This window comes from Chenopodium album, chromosome 15 (genome assembly GCF_948465745.1).
Source record: "Chenopodium album chromosome 15, dcCheAlbu1.1, whole genome shotgun sequence".
In the NCBI taxonomy this organism is placed as follows: Eukaryota; Viridiplantae; Streptophyta; class Magnoliopsida; order Caryophyllales; family Amaranthaceae; genus Chenopodium; species Chenopodium album.
In genome coordinates this window covers 23,120,032-23,137,971 of record NC_137848.1, presented here as the reverse complement: position 1 = coordinate 23,137,971, position 17,940 = coordinate 23,120,032, and the positions used below count along the sequence as shown (strand labels likewise).

Genomic DNA, 17,940 nt, shown 5'->3' with positions numbered 1-17,940 from the left:
TGGTAGATCTGGGTTTTTGGGTGGGTTTAGGTTATAGATCTGGGTTAGTTGGGTGGTTTTGGGTTAGGTGGGTTTAGGTTATATACATATGGGTGATTTTAGGTGAGGAAAGGTGGTTGGTTAGGGTTAGGTTGGTTAAGGTGGTGGGTCTTGTTGGTGGGTTCGTTCGGGTTAGGCGGGTTAGGGTTAAATGAGTTAAGGTGGTGGCGGCTTAGAGTCTAGATAGTTTAGATGGTGCGGTGCGTGGTTGTTGTGTTGGGTTTCGTGATGTCCAACACCAACCCGGAAACAAAACCCGACCCCAAGACCCACACATATATAAATGCTACTAAACATAAGCATATTAATTAACATAATTAATAACATAATTAACAAGAGTAAAGAAAGATAATCTTACCCTTGTAGCGTGCTTCGCTCACCTGAGCTCTTACTTGAACGAACACGGACTCAAGAACGGACAGAGCCCCAAATAAACATTTAATTCCCAATCGACAAACAAAGTTCGTTCGACATCATACCAACGATCACCAGATTCCGTAGAATCAAATGCATACAACCTCCAACAATCAACTCTAACCTACACTAACCTAGACTAAACAACCAATCCAAATATTTAAAGAGTTAAGAAGGAAATTGTCACCCAAAAGCGCATAAGATCGCATTTCCATATCAAATGAAGCTCCATTGCTTATATCACCCTGGGAATTGCACCAATAAGCCTTACATAAATGACATATTTCAAAACAACTCGGAAAGTATCTGGTTAGTGGCAAGAGTTATGTACGAAATATTAAAGTAAATAAATAAAAGAAAAAAAAAAGTAAGAAACTATTAAAAGAAAAACAAAGAAAAGAAAAAGGGTTAGGATTAAAAGGGAATTTAGATTTTTCTCTTTGGGAGCTAACACAATAAAACCATCATCAAAACATTGATTTTAGAGAAGAGAAAGGAAGTGAACATCAACAAAGATGAGAAAAACTTGCAATGAGCGCTCATTAGCAATGAATATACCCCATAGAACATGCCCTTATAATAAAACAATAATGGAACACCCCCCCACACCTGAACAGAAAACCGTCCTCGGTTTGAACGAAATGGGTAAAAAGGGGTGGGGGGGAAGGGCAAAAATAGGCCCGAAGGCTCTAGTCCTCCATGTGTGAGCCAGATCCTTCTCCACTCGGATTCCATTCGTAGTCGATGTCGATAGGAGGGCCACGGGGCTCCCATCCACCGGTATAACTCGGTGGAAAACCACGGTTCCGGTATAACTCTTGTTTCCAATCCGAAAAAGGGTCAAAAGGAGGGGGCATCATTGTGGGCTTTGGGGTGTACATGGGGTAATTGGTATCCCCACGATAATCACACCAGCCCGAGGCCTAATAGTCATACCCCTCCGAGGTGGGGTAATCCACATGAGGTCCACCTTGAGAGGATGGCCCTTGCCAATAAGACCAAGTCGGTTGACGGGGAGTCCCGTCGATATGCGGTTCCTCATAAGAAGGAGCCGGCCGTTGTTGGGGCGGAAAATAGGGATAGTTCACGAGAGGTTCGAAATGCCCTTGGTTTACATGCCAATCATAAATATTGGCATTATAAACCCCGTGACCATCAGCGGCCTCCGCCAATCGGCTTACTTGCAAGCTAAGATTTTGAAAAGCAGTTTCAATATTAAAAGGGGAAGTGGAAAAATCCATACCTCCCACACTAAAGGAGGGGACGTGCAAAGGTCGGGATCCTTCCCTAAATTGAAACTGATGATGCTCAAAATGTTGTTGATGATGATCTTGCTGATGTTGTTGTTGCTGTTGTTGTTGCTGCTACTGTTGTTATTGTTGTTGTTGTTGTTGTTGTTGTTGTTGCTGCTGCTGCTGTTGGTGACGACAATGCTAGGGATCTTGCTCCCTTGGAGTCTAAAAGAGCTCACTAATTTTTCAGAGGGGAACTTGCCATTGATTCAGGCCATGCGGCTGCTCGTTGGAGATGAAAGGGTTGGGTAGTGCGCACCATGATATATCGTTGACCATCCAAATCCGCGCATCTACACGACCAACACGACAAGCAACCTCGCGTATCATCCTGGCTTATTTGAGAGCGTCAAGGTTCAAGTAAGGAACCTCATTGACTGAGGTTAGGTTAGCCAACTCCTCTCCAAAGCCGAGCTTATATGCTATCCACGTGATCATACCATAGCATTATGAGCTCCCAACTTTGTTTCATGGAACCGGTCAGCAAGGATGGCACCGAAATTGAGATATCCATCGGTCTCCAACCATAGCATTATGAGCTCCTCTTGGTTAACCTTTCCAACCTCTTGTCATGAGAAAAGAGCGTACACCATCATCCTGTGAAAGTAGCGAAGGGCCGGATGGATGATTTCCGACGCCTTTGCCGAGCGTGAGCGAAATTTTGAAGTCCCTTGGGTGATGTTGTTCCACCACTCTTGTTCCACATACCCTTCCCAAATTCTATCATTCACCCAATGGACGAGACTCTCCGGATCCCACCCAAACATGTTGTTTAACTCCTTCAAGGTGACCTTTTGCTTGTAAAATTTTCGAAAATGGAGCTCGAGCTCCTTTACACCTCGTCTCTCAATAGTTTGGAGTTGAAAAGAAGAGAGGAACTCCAATGTAAGTTCACGGTAGGTGCAAGGCGGCTTAGGTTCGTCCTCAGGAGTATAAGTGAATGCCGAAGGAACCGTGATAGAAAGGAATGAATCCCAACCCAAAGATTCCGCCATGTCTAGGATATCCACGTCAAAACCCAATGTTTGACAACAAGACTTGTCGTAGAATCTTGTGGAGCGAACATGGCGCTCAGACAGTTCCTCATAGCATTTGCTTTGAAATTGAGAGCCGAATTGAACTGTGTGTGGTTGGGGAGGGTTGGGCGTTGAAGTAGACTTGGATGGTGCTTGGGAAGAAGAGGCTTTTTGAGACTTTCGGGAAGAAGAACCCAGCAACAAATCTCTGAATCGGCGAGACATGATTGTAGCAACAACAAACAACTTATCCAAATGTTTTCCGTAGAACAAGTACCTACAAAAACCAAAAATCCAACTTCAAAAATTAATCTCACAATCTTAATTTGCTAAATTCACATCAGCCACCCAAATAAGGCATCATGGTGTCATAAGAACTACTCCATAAATAATTTTAGGAAAACTGCGAACACATGAGTAAGTTCAAAATCACTTCCAAGGATTTATCATACAAAAATCAAGTGATTAAAGAGACATGAACACCATAATATTACCAAATGTAACGAACCAAACCGAATTCCACCAATAGAAGAAGCCAATTCACCATCAAACTACTTCATCTTGAATAGTGTCATACTATTATCACACTTCCAAACCAAACCAAACTCGACAATATTAGTATGAATAATTGCAAGGGAAATTTCCTCTAAACATCATCCAACAAGCAAGGTAATCCTAATATGACAAACTAATCACATGCTACACAATTTTAGCTTCATTCAAGTATTCTCACATAAGAAGTACATGAAACTAAGAAATTGTCATATAATCCATGAAATAAAAATCTTCAATTCACAAATTAAACAACAATATGGCTAATTAGACTCAAAAAATCAACATTAAAGTAAAGAAAAGTAAGTAAATCACACCAAATTACTCCAAAAGAAAGCAAAAATTGAAGACCCACTTGGATGGAAATTTGCCGATCTCGTCACAATGGAGGAAAGTAGCAAGTTGGTGATGAAATAAGGTGTGAGGAATGAAGGTAGATAGGGGAGGGGGGTTAGGGATTAAGTGAGAAAGAGAAGTGGGGAAATCAGCCTTAAAATTCGATTTTTTAGCTGAAATCGCATAGAGTTGGCGCTCCTCGTATTAGGAGTGGCCGCTCCTCCTGATATGGAGCTGGCGCTCCTTTAGGATGGACTGGGCGCTCCAGCGATCTGCCGAAAATATGAAAAAAGTTACCTGATGGAGCGGGCGTTTCACCTGTATGGAGCGGGCGCTCCTATCCTTTGGAACGACCGCTCCTCTAGGCTCTTTTGAGGAGTGAAATTCGATCCTTTTCCATCACTTAGCCAAATTTCTCAATTCAACTTCCACCCTACAAAAGCAAACAACACAAAATTCATATATTCAAATTCCAAAATTGATCCAAACCATTAGAACACAAAAATAAAAAGGAAAAGAAAAGTTTATCCTCCCAAGAAGCGCTTCTTTATGAGGTCACTAGCTTGACCATGAGAAAAGTTTCATCAAGGAGGGGGATTGGGATCCAAAGGATCAAGCCTTAAACATTCAATGAGACCAACTTCTTCCTTGCAAAAATAGTGCTTCAATCGATGACCATTAACCATAAACTTCTTTTCGTCCGCATCTAACTCAAAAGAACCATAAGGAGTAGTCTTTGATACCACAAAATGCCTCGACCATTTAGACTTGAGTTTTCCCGGAAATAAACGAAGCCTTGAGTTGAAAAGCAACACCTTATCTCCACCCTTAAAGCTCTTGTTTCTTATATGTTGGTCGTGCCACTTTTTGGTCTTCTCCTTGTAAAGCCTTGAGTTTTCATATGCGTCATATCTAAGCTCCTCTTGTTCATTGAGCTTGAACAATCTCTTTTCTCCGGCCAATGACATATCCATGTTTAGCTCCTTAATAGCCCACCAAGCTTTCTAGTCCAATTCCACTGGCAAATGACAAGGCTTCCCATAGACTAACCGATAAGGGGTCGTACTAATAGGAGTCTTGTTGCCTTTCTAAGAGCCCATAGCGTGTCATCGAGTTTGAGCGACCAATCTTTCCTCGATTTGTTTATCATCCTTGCAAGGAGGTTCTTGATTTCTCGATTCGACACCTCCACTTGCCCTTGAGTTTAAGGATGATAGGGAAGACCAACTTTGTGATGAACTCCATATCTCTTGAGAAGAGCTTCAAATTTATTTTTGGCAAAATGGTAGCCTCCATCACTAATTAACACCCTTGGAACCCAAATCGAGGAAAAATTATCTTCTTTAGAAGCTTTAGCACAACCTTATGATCATTGGTAAGAGAAGGTATGGCTTCAATCCACTTAGTTACATAATCAACCGCTACCAAGATATATAAATTCCCACAAGAGGAAACAAAAGACCTTATAAAGTCGACACCCCACACATAAAAAGGCTCAACTTCCAAAATGTTTTGTTGAGGCATTTCATCTATCTTGGTTATGCCACCACTTCTTTAACACCTATCGCATCTCAACACAAACTTACGAGCATCCTTATGCATCGTCGGCAACCACAAGAGGGATTCGAAAATCTTTGCCACCGTCTTGTCAACTCCGCCATGACCTCCACATGGCAACGAGTGGCAATGCTTAAGAACTCAATCAATTTCATGATCCGGCACACATTTACGAAAAAGGCCATCTCCACATTGTTTGAAAAGGTATGGGTCATTCTAAAAGTACCTCTTCGTCTCCTTGAAAAATAGTTTCTTTTGTTGAGAAGAGAGTTCCGGGGGAATGACCCCACAAGCAAGAAAATTTGCTATATCGACATACCATGGGCTTGATGCCGAAGCCAAATCCATAAGAGTTTCAAATCCCATTTCCTGATTGATTGGCACATCTTCCTTATTCTCAAAAGGAAGCCTAGACAAATGATCCGCCACGTATTTCTCCGCTCCCTTTTTGTCCCTCATTTCCATGTGAAAATCTTTTAGGGAGAGAACCCAACGGATAATTCGTGGCTTTTCTTCCTTCTTAATCATGAGATATCAGACTGCTATATGATCCGTGTACACAATCACCTTAAAGCAAATAAGATAAGATCGAAACTTGTTTAATGCAAACACCACCGCTAACATTTCCTTTTTCGTTGTAGTGTAATTATTTTGAGCTTCATCAAGCGTTCTACTTGCATAATAGATGACAGATGACCTTCCTTCTTTATTTTTCCCAAGCACGGCACCTACTGCAAAGTCACTAGCATCGCACATTAGCTCAAAAGGCAAGCTCCAATCCGGAGCTTTTACAACGAGAGAGGAAATGAGAGCTTCCTTGAGCTTGTGAAACGCCTCAAGGCAAGCCTCATTGAAGCTAAACACAACATCCTTTTTGAGTAATTCGGTCAAAGGTTTGGCGATTGATGAAAAGTCTTTAGCGAACCTCCGGTAAAAACCAGCATGCCCAAGAAAAGCTCTCACTATCGTGATGGAGGTGGAAGGGGGCAACTTTGCAATCACCGAAACTTTGGCCGGATCAACCTCAATGCCATTCTTTGAAACTTTATGGCCAAGTACAATACCATCTCAACCATAAAGTGGCATTTTTCCCAATTCAAAACCAAACTCGTCTCTTGACATCTTTTCAAAACTTTTTTAAGATTATAAAGACAATTGTCAAAAGACGAGCCACCAACATTATAATAATCCATGAATACTTCAATTTCTTTTTCAATCATCTCAGAGAAAATAGAAGTCATGCATCGTTGGAAAGTTGAAGGAGCATTGCATAACCCGAATGACAACTTTCGGTATGCAAATGTTCCATATGGACATGTGACATTAGTTTTCTCTTGGTCACTTGGATGGATAGGGATTTGGAAAAATCCAGAGTACCCATCAAAGAAGCAAAAGAAATCATGGTGAGAAATTCTTTCCAACATTTAGTCCATGAATGGGAGAGGAAAATGGTCCTTCTTTGTATTTTTGTTCAATCTCTTATAATCAATATACATCCTCCACCCAGTCACCGTCCGGGTGGAGATTTCCTCTCCTCCTTCATTTTTGACGATGGTCATTCCACCCTTTTTTGGAACTACATGAACCGGGCTAACCCATTTGCTATCGGAGATAGCATAAATGATGCTCGCTTCACGTAGTTTTAAAATCTCTTTCTTGAAAACCTCTTGGAGGTTGGGGTTCAACCTCCTTTGAGGTTCAATGGAGGTGGATTGATCATCCTCAAGATGAATACGATGCATGCACAAAGAAGGGCTAATACCCTTGATATCATCAATGCTATACCCTATCACATCTTTATATTTTCTCAAAACATCAAGCAATTATTCCAAATGAAGTCCCTCAAGGTTGGCATTAACGATAATTGGGTATTTTCCCTCATTGTCAAGAAAGGTATATTTTAAAGACGGGGAAGGGGTTTGAGTTCTACCTTGGGAGGAGGCGTAGAACTCTCCTCCATTTTCTCCACTTCTTGTTCAAGTTTGATTTCCATTACTTGTTCAACCTCATCCACCTTCGAGTTTTCCTCCATAGCCATGACGAACTCTCTAGCCTCTTGTGAATGAAACTCTTCCTTGCAAGTAAGAGCTTCAATCATTGGATCTTGCAGCCTCATCACAACCCTCCCCAAACGATCTAACTCCTCATTAACAACATCGACTCGGTAGCATTTCTCAACCATGGGGGTCTTCAGAAACTTGGAGAACTCAAAGACAATCTTCTCATCGGCCACCTCACATGTAATGGTGTTGTTCTTGCAATTGATGACCGCCCCCAAGGTTTTAAAAGCTTCACGACCCAAGATCAAAGGAGTATCAACATCTTCCTCCATATCCATCACTACAAAATCACATGGCACATAGATATGCCCAACTTGGATAGGAACATCTTCAAGTTCACCACATGGAAGCTTGACCGAGCGGTTGGCTAGTTGAATTGTTTTTCTTGTGGGGATCATTTCAATATTGAGCTTTTGTGCAATGGAGAGAGGAATTTAGCTAACACTTTCTCCTAGATCCGCCAAGGCACCCCTAGGTTCCATGTTACCGATCTTAACCGGTAAAGTAAAGCTTCCCGGGTCCTTCTCTTTCTTTGGCGTCTTATGTTGAACGAGTGCACTAACTTGATGAGGGAGGGTAATGAGCTCGTCATTGAGCTTCCTCTTGTTGGTTAAGATATCCTTGAGAAATTTGGAGTAGGAAGGCATTTGGGTAACAACCTCGATGAAAGGGAGACTTATGTGTAATTTCTTCATTACACTAAGGAATTTTGCGAATTTATCATTCAACTTTCTCTTTGCAAGCCTCCCGTGAAAAGGAACCGGCTCATCTAGATTCCTAGTCTCACTAGGAATTGAGGTTGTTTTCTCATCATTGTGCTTCTTCTTCACTACATTCTTTTCTTTCCCGACGCCTTTGTCTTCTTCAACTCTCTTCTCCACCCTCACACTTTCTTCCTCTTCTCCCTTTTTAGGCCCTTCATAGGATGTGCCTGATCTCAATGTAATTGCCTAACAATAATCGGGTTTTAAGTTGTGAGAGGGGTTAGGTTGTGGTTCCCCGGGTAAGGTAGAAGGTGAGTTAAAAGGTACTCTCTCGGCCAATTAAGCTATTTGTGAATCAACCATCTTGTTATGAGCTTTGACTTCTTGCATTTGTTGATGAGTGGCTTGGAGTTGTTGATTCATGGCTTGGAGTTGTTGGAGAATTTGGGTTTGTGTTGAATCGGATTGAGATGCTTGATCTTGACTCCTTTGTAACCCTTGATTTTGATTGTTGTATTGGTTTTGGTTGTTGTATTGGTTGTTTCTCGGGTAGTTACCCTTTGGGTTTTGGTTTTGAGGTGGAGGTGGGTTTTGACATTGCGGGTTGGAATTGTATGATGGTTGAACTTGTTGCCCCCATTGTTGAGGTTGAGGTGCAAATCCATGTGGTGGTTTTCTCCAAGCTACTCCTCCACCACTTCCCCTAAATCCATCTTTCCTTGAGTTGTAAGCCGCAACATGTTCGGGGCTCAAGCCTCCAAGGAATTGACTTGAGAGGAGCATGCCCCACTATTAACACTTGTGTTCAACTTTGCAAGCCCCTTGGTCAAAAGCTCTATTTTATGTTGCAATTGATCAACCTTCTCTAATTCATACATCCCACTTTTCTTCGGTGCACTCCTCCTTCTACCACCCCAAGAGTAGTGCTTCGCCACTTCTTCGATTGTTTCCTCAACTTGGTATCTTGATCAATTGTCCACCCACCCCTGCATCCAAGTTAGCTCTAGACATGAGTTCCAATCCATCATAGAAGGATTGCATGAGCAAGCTTTGATTGTATTCATGGTGAGGACATGCTTGTACCAACTCCTTGAATCTTTCCCAAGGTTCACTAAGACTCTCATCCGTTTCTTGTTCAAATGATGCAATCTTCCTTCTCATCTCAGCAGTCTTTTACTCGGAAATGAACCTCTTCAAAAATTCCTTGACTATCTCTCTCCATGTTGTGAGAGAATTTGGCCTCACTTGCTTGAGCCACTTCTTATCTCTACCCGAAAGAGATTGGCAAAATAGATGCATTCGGATGTATTCTGGAGAAACTTGATTGGTTTGAATCATGGCACATAGGTCGAGAAATCTATTAAGGTGCTCAATGGGATCTTCACTTGGAGAACCCGAAAATTGCTCCCCTTGTACCATCCTTGTGTATTAGGGATGAATGGTAAATTTGGTTTTCGTAACCGGAAGCAAGATCCCTCCCGTGAGCTCATAATCCTCCGGATTTCCAAAATCACGAAACAAAACTTCATCCTCTTCTCCTGCCATTGTCTCACTTTGAGCACTTGAAGAACAAGAGTCACTCCCACTATCAGCAATAGAACCAAGACCTCTTCCTTCTTCACGATAAAGCCTACGGACTTGTCTCAACGTTCGGTCGATCTCGTGGTCAATGTTATGTGTTGGCGGATCTTGAGATCTCTTAAGAATCCACCAAAGCTAAGCGAACAATTAGCAATGACAAGTAGGATAAAGCGAACAAAACCAAAGAAAGAAAGGCAAATAAAACGATTATAACAATAGAAAAATATATGCAAAACAAGCCACTTCCCCGGCAACGGCGCCAAAATTTGGTCACGGGTTAATAGGTCGTTGGGACTACTACCCTAATCAAATTACAAATTTATAAACACTTTACTACCCTAATACAAATATAAGGGTAAGCAAAGGATTGAACCCAAAGGAAGCACACGAGTTTATACACCAAATCCACTAATGCAAGAGTAAATGAGAGAATATTTTTGTTGGTTTTCTTGATTAAGTAAACTAAAGCATTTAAGAAAGGAAGACAAAAAGGATTAACCAAAGATAAACAAATGCTAGGGGTATGGAGGTGTCAAACATGATCAAACATAGATGAATAATGATTATTATCATGAAAAGCATGCCATAGAATGCTAAGTTCTACTCAAACCACTCACTTATATGCAATTGCTTAAGCAAATCAATGAACTAAGTCTTGTTCTAATCGAATCATTTTCATGCATCCAATTAGTCACTTATTATGGCAAGAGATTAAGAGTTCACGACACATAAAACTCTACTTAGATAATTCATTTTCATGCAATGATCAAAGTAAAGGTGATCTTAGTCTAATCCAAATCATTCTCATACATTTAGATTAGGGAACATCAAATAATGTGCTACTAATAATCTCAAACTATTAAAAATCATATCTTTCATCAATTTATGGCATGATTTCAATCAAGTCATCATCAATCATCGACATTAACACATGTTTTTTACCCCCTTCCCCTAGCTAAAAGCTTAGCCTAGGAAAGAGATAGATCGACATTATAGCAAAACCAAATAAGGATTCAATAAACACAAAACTAACACATGATTGAAAACTAATAAAAACAATACCAACAAGTTCAACTAAAGAGATAGATAAATAAGCAATAACAAAGCAAATAAATTAAACTAAAATAATGAATAAGAGATTACTAAAGAGGAACTTGATTAAAGATGAAAGCTTGAAACCTTTTGCATTGAAATAACCTTGAACAAAATCTTGAATACAATGAAGAAAACTTGAAGAATAAGCTAATTTCTCTCTCTAGATTAGGGTTAAAACCTAAATAATCCTCTCATTACATCCATAAGGGTATTTATCCCCCCTTTTTCCCCTAAATTAAGTCTAGAAAAAAGAAATAAAAGAGTACGGAATACCTAGTGGAGCGGCCGCTCCATCGAGGGGGGGAGCGGGCGCTCTACAGGGTCAAAACATAATCAATAACCCAGGGGAGTGGAAGCTCACCCTGATAGGAGCGGGCGCTCCTGCAGGTGGGAGCGGGCGCTCCTTCAGGTGGGAGCAGCCGCTCCAGCAGTCTAATCCGAAGTTTTAAATTTTCTTCATTCTGGACTCTTCATCTCTTCCAAGGCATTCCAAAGTATCCCAAAGCAGAAGTCTCGGGAAAGGTAATGTACGCCTTTCATTTCAACCTACTGAAATACTCAAACACAACATAAGCTAAGAAACAGAGGAAAGAAATAAAGAAAGAAGAAAAAGGGAGGAAACACTAGGAAAGACAAAACATCACAAAAATGAAGATAAAGCGCTTTGAAAAGGCTCAAACAAGCGCAAATGAGGGGGGAATTCTTAGAGAAAAAAGGATAAAAGAGTGGCATAAATGCCACTAATCAATCCTAGGCATGATACTAACAAGATTAATAACAAATTCTAGCATGTCGTTAAACAATAAAGATCAAAGCTTTAGCCCTAACATGATACTAACATGATAGAAGAAAATAGGAAGAACCTTAAACATGATATTAGAAATATTAGTTATTACCCTAAACATGATACTAGGAATCATAAAGACATCCTAACATGATAATAGGAATTAAAATAATCTAAGCATGCTTTCTAAAGATATATAGCAATAAAATTACTCACTTTGTTGCCTCGTATCTCTTTCTATCAAAATAATACACACGGTAGTAAATTCAATGAAAATATTAAATAGTAAATCTAATCAAAGAATTGAAATAAGATTTGGGAACAAACGCTCAGAAATTCTCATCCTTTCACGTCTAGGGCGTAGACAATTTGAGCTTGGTTGTGTGTGTCTAAGTCTCGTGATGAACATATGGTGTTTGAAAAAGGGAAGGCTTAGAAAGAGGGAGAAAGAATAAGCTTCTAGAATAGAAAGATAATTTTTGATGATTGAAAACGATGAAGTACGACCCTATTTATAGAGAAAAACATCCGTAAACGATCAAAGAAGATCGAAATTTAATCGATGTAAAACTTTACCCATCGCGGCGCGACAGGCATATTGCGGCACGATGGACCTGTTGCAGCACGATGGTGCTATTGGATAACTTATGGTCGTACATAATCCTTTTTCCAATATAACTTGATAATTAGATCCGTAATCAGATTAAACCCTTTAAAACACTTGTTTTATTCTAATTAAAATTCTTTATCTTTTCTAAAAATATAATTATTATTAATCCTAATCTGTTTAGAACTTAAAATAACCTTCTAGATTACTCTAGAAAATTAAAGTAATTCCTAATGACTTTAGGAATGATAATTAAATGGACCCTTCACTTGATCATTGGGTCACCCATAAAACTCATTTAATATCCAATTTAATATTTGGGCCATAACTTCGTCATTATTTATCGAAATTGGGCTTATAATATATCGTCGGAAAGCTCTTTTCAAACCACATCCAACTACACTATCATTGGACCCATATCATGGACCAAATTAAATTGGATTGGAAATTTTCATAAATAAGATATGAAAAGAAATATTTTCGAAAACAGAAAAAAATATGGATGCTGCAGCAAAGGTTGGAATTGTCAAATCTATTAGATTACGGGTGATGTTGGATGTGCGCAATCCACTTTTCAAGCATGTCAGATTGAAATTAAGAGGTGGAATTGAAGAAGTTTTCGAAGTAAGTATGAAAAACCTTCTTTATTCTACTTTTTTTGTAGGTTGATGGGGCATGGTCTCAAGGATTGTGAGGACCATAAAGTGATTGAGGAACCAACCCTTCCATTTAGGGCTTGGTTGAAAGCCTTACCGTGGAAGTATAATTTGGGAGGAAGGTGAAAGAAATGGGGGAAGTTGTGCAAAATCTTTATTTGTTACAAAACCAAAGAAACACTGAGTTGAAGACTACTTGTTGAAGGAATTATGTCTTCGATAAGTGCAATTAGTAGATATATCAAGGATCACTATTATGGAGATAATAAGTTCGTTCTTTTGGGTTGTCATTGTCTTTTGCTAGATATGATAAATGATCTTTAGGGTAGTTAAATAGTCCAAAGCCCACTAGAATGGATTCTATGAGGCCACACAACAAGGGTATTGGGTTAAACAATTAAGAGGCCTATTAATGGGCCTCATGAGATTATGACATACCATGTAGAGTGTTGGGAAACAGTAGTTTGATTAAGACAAGGTATTTGGGATTGACATGGACTCTTATTTAGAGATATGATCTATAAATAAGATCCATGACTAAGGTTAAAGTAGACACAATTAACAATCAGTGAATTGTGAAACAAGGCAACCGGTTTTCCCAAAACCTTAAAACTCCCTTTTCTCTCTCTCACTCACGGCCCTCCCCTCTCTCTCTCACTTCCGTACCGCCGGGCACCCTTGGTGGCTTGTGGTGTTCGTTCGTGGTGGTTCGTGATTAGTTCGTGTCTCTCTTTCTCTGTAGAAGGTTGATTAAAGGGTTCAATCACAACTAACTAGCACTAGTGGAGGTTTAATCTGTGCCTGTGGACCAAGTAGAGGAAACACGCTTTGGGTTCTTTATCTCCCATTGTTCTTGCTCGATCGCACGTGGAATCACGCTTCAAAGGTACAATTATATGTTCTTTATGTGTTATGCATTGATCTTGATGTTTAGATACTAATGAATATGATTCATGCAATTTCGCTTAGAGTATCTAAAGTCCTACACTTGTTCCACCCATGTAAAGGAGGTAATGAATAAACTTAGGAATTTTGGTTTGAATGCTAAAGGTGGGGCTGCGGCTAATACCAGTTCTTTGGAGAATGAGACATTTATTTTTAATAGTGGAGAGGAGTTAGGTGAGGTGAGTGTGTAGTCAGTTGAGGGAGAAAAAATAAAGAAGAAAGTTGTTCACAAAAACAAAAATTGGAGGACTCTGAAGGACGTAGACCATAGTATGAATAGCAATGAGAATTATTTTGGTGTAAAAATAAAAATATGGAAGATGGAGAGTGTAAACACAAATTTTAAATATGCAAAATATAGACTCAAACAATTGCAACAAAGTGTTAATTTTATTAATTTGATAATTTTTGGGTACAATCTCTAATTTGCTCCTCTAATTCGATCTCCACTTTGACTTAAAGTAATTCACAGATTGACTTCATTCTCGAACGAGGGCCATCGAGGCTTGATCTCGATCAAAGACAGTTGATGCAAAACTTTGACTAGGGTTCTTGTTTGAGGGTCGATGAGGCTTGATCTCTATCGAAGATATTTGACATAGACCTTTGACTTGAATTGTTGATTGAGGGCCGACAGGGCTTGATCTCGATCAATGACTATTTGATGCAGAGGTTGTACTAGTGATATTCTTGATGTTTCAAAGTTCTTCTTTTGTCGTATTGACAGCCGTCAAGGCTTGATCTCTTCCACGGGTGATCTTCTAGAGTAGAACAACACGTCGAATGCTTGTTGTTATTCTTCTAGGATTGGTTTAGAGTATTTCATGAGAGGTTTTCTCTAGAGAGGTTTAGAGCATTTGAGAGGTTTTCACTGTATTTTTATTCTCCTATTTCCTCTAGGTTTTCCTCCCCTTAAATGAACTATAGAGAGTACTATTTATAGAGTGAGTGACTCTTAAAGTTAGGGTTATATATATTGGGCTTTTGACTTGGTAATCATCACAGACCAATTTTAGTAGGGTTTCACTATTAAGTGAACAATTTAATTTAAATAATTAAAATGAGATAATTTAACTTATTTCACCCAAAAAAATTAAATTTAATTAATTATTGTTAAATGAACCCGAGTTAATATTTTGACATTTGACCTGTATAGTATCCAATGTGGCACTTATATAAAATTAACGTGCCTACAAATTGCCCCCTTTGAGATCGGTCACGGACATGATTTTTAATGTTTAGTCGTGATCAGGCTCGAATTTTTTGTTTAAAACCAAAATTAGCTAACTTTAGTTAAGCAAATTTGCCCACTTGTCATACAAAACAAAAGCACTTGCTTTCCTTACTTGTTAAATCTATGATAATATTGAATTTATCATGATTAACCGTACCTCCTACCATACATCCAGTGAGAATTGGAACTTCAATTCCTCTTTTTTTTCATAATTTATTTGTGAGCAAGATATTCTTGGCCGGAGATAAACTTTTAAGTTCTTTCAATGTCCACGAGAAGCGCATTTCTTGCTTATCCCACTACCATTTTTTTTTTTGGGGAAATTCTCTTTGGTAACACTATACTTTTTAATTTTCTCAATGGTGAATTGCAAAAAAACTTATTATCTTTGGTAAACTCAAATTATTGATTACCAGAGAGAATAGATTTTTTTAGTATAAACTCACTAACCATGGTTAATTTCTTTTAGTTTTAAAAAATAAATTATTAAAGAAAGAGACCACCAACATCTCCTCCACCCTGACCACCACCAACGCAGAGCCCCAAACTACCGCCACGATCCTTTCTCTTTCTCTCCTCTGACCGAGCAATCTCCTTTTATCGGCCATCGCAACCTTCTTTTTTTTCTCCTCCTTCCACTGCGTTGGCACCTCCCTCTCTTACGCTAGATTGAACCCTAATCCACGGCCCAAACCAACGAATTTAGGAGTTAGAGTTTTAAAACGGCAGTGCTTCGAGTATAGCGGCGATGGTTCTAAAAATCAGCAGCGAGGGTCTTGAAGGTGGGGGAAGGGCCGATTAGGGTTTTTGATGGTGGTGTATTGGACGGTTGGGGGATTTCGGCGGTTGTTTTTAGGGTTTTTGGGGGGAAGGGAGGTGGGTTTCGAGGGTGGTTTCTATGGGTTTTCGAGGGGTAGGGAGGTGGGTTTCAGGGAAGAAGGATAGGCGCGGCATGTTAGGGAGGCCAGCGCTGGCGAGGCTGGTGGCTGGGTGCTGGCGTAGGTTGGGGCAGGGTCACCAGCTCTAGCGCCAGCATGGTGGGATGTGGGTCGGGGAAGGGGGTTATTTTTTATTTTCAAAAGAAATTAGTTTTATTTGTTTTTAAAATCATTTAAATGTATAAAAAAACAACCTAGCTATAGTTAAATATTTAGTTAAAATTAGTCATTAATGTTATAGTTAGCTTAATATAAAAAGTTCAAGTTAGCAAAGATAATAAGTATTTTTGGAATTTACCACTGAGAAAACTTAAAAGTATGGTGTTAACAAAGAGAATTTCCAATTTAGGATAAAGCTCCTAAACCAATTTCCATGAAAGGCTCCAACAATATTGAAGATAAGTTTGGCTTCAACCACTAACAATTCCATAAGCATCCAAAGCCACGCCACATTTGATTTTCATCATTTTTTTTCTTTTTCTTTTTCTTCTTTCTTTTTTCTTTCTTTTTTTTTAAAAAAAAAAAAATTGTAGATAAACTTATTCACTACTAGAAAATAGGCAAATTCCGACGGACCCGAAATTTCGTCGAAAATAGCAAAATTCCAGATGGATTTATGTTCCGTCGAATATTTCCGACGAATTCAAAAATTCCGTCGGAAATAAAATCCGTTGGAATATATGTGCTTTCCGACAAATATAAAGTACCTTGGAAAATTTCGACAGAATTTCCCGTCGGAATATAATTTAAAAAAAAATTCTTTTTACCAAACCCTAAAAGTCTAAAACGCAACCCCTTCCCCCTTTCTCTCTTATTTCCGCCTCTCTTTTTCCCTCCTATTCATTTCTCCATCTTTGCTCTTTCTCCTTTTCTCTCTGCTCTTACTATTCTCCTTCCCATTATCTGCTCTTCTCCTTCTTTTCTTTTCCCTTTTTCTTTGTGCTCATTCTCTTTTCTTTTTCGCCAGCATGGGGTTGCAGCGTTCACGATGCTGATTTGTTCTTCTTTTTTGCCGGCGTCGAGTTGCGGTGGTTCTCTAGAAATTAATGGTTATTTAGGTCAAATTCAACCATGAAAACTCTAGATTTTCATGGTCGAACGTGACCATATTAAATCAAATTCGAGGTAACATTCAAAGCCAAATTTGTTTTTAAAGGTATGTTTTCATCTTTTTAATTTTCCTTTTTTTTGTTTTTTTTTTATTTTGCAAATTTTGGTGTTACAGTTGTGGTTTTGGGCGGTCGTGGTGGGTAGCGTTGTTTAGAATAGTTCGGATTAGGTGGTAGATCTGGGTTTTTGGGTGGGTTTAGGTTATAGATCTGGTTTAGTTGGGTGGTTTTGGGTTAGGTGGGTTTAGGTTATATACATTTGGGTGATTTTAGGTGAGGAAAGGTGGTTGGTTAGGGTTAGGTTGGTTAAGGTGGTGGGTCTGGTTGGTGGGTTCGTTCGGGTTAGGCGGGTTAGGGTTAAATGAGTTAAGGTGGTGGCGGCTTAGGGTCTAGATAGTTTAGATGGTGCGGTGCGTGGTTGTTGTGTTGGGTTTCGTGATGTCCAACACCAACCCGGAAACAAAACCCGACCCCAAGACCCGCACATATATAAATGCTACTAAACATAAGCATATTAATTAACATAATTAATAACATAATTAACAAGAGTAAAGAAAGATAATCTTACCCTTGTAGCGTGCTTCGCTCACCTGAGCTCTTACTTGAACGAACACGGACTCAAGAACGGACAGAGCCCCAAATGTGGCCCCTCCAACAGAGTCCACCCTTAAGCACAACCCGTACGGCCCCTACCCCGGAGTTTAGCAAGGCTAGACCAAGAAAAACTAGAGTATTAATAACTTAAAGGTTTTCTCACTAATGGGAGATGCCTTATTGAGTTCAACTCAAGTGAGTAATTCCCAAGGTATGCCTTGGTTATTTATAGGGAGTGCTTCCTTTTGAAATCCTCTCATCTTTCAATGTGAGACTTTTCAATTCCTAGTTAAATTAACCAAGGAATCAATAAGTAACAAGTGTCACATGGTTAGGTGAGGACCACTTCCTCACTTGCTCCCCAAGGAAACTCACATCCTATGTGAGCCAACCATGTGGCACCCAACCTTGAGCCCTAAGATGGATT

At 39.5% G+C, this 17,940-nt stretch overlaps 1 non-coding gene across 1 annotated transcript; it reads left to right on the top strand.

Annotated features, from left to right (window-relative positions):
* The first annotated feature begins 9,028 nt into the window (after positions 1–9,028).
* LOC145583566 (small nucleolar RNA R71) lies at positions 9,029–9,133 on the top strand. The gene has a single exon (XR_014100203.1). It is a non-coding gene; the product is annotated as a small nucleolar RNA R71 (small nucleolar RNA).
* Positions 9,134–17,940: the final 8,807 nt, after the last annotated feature.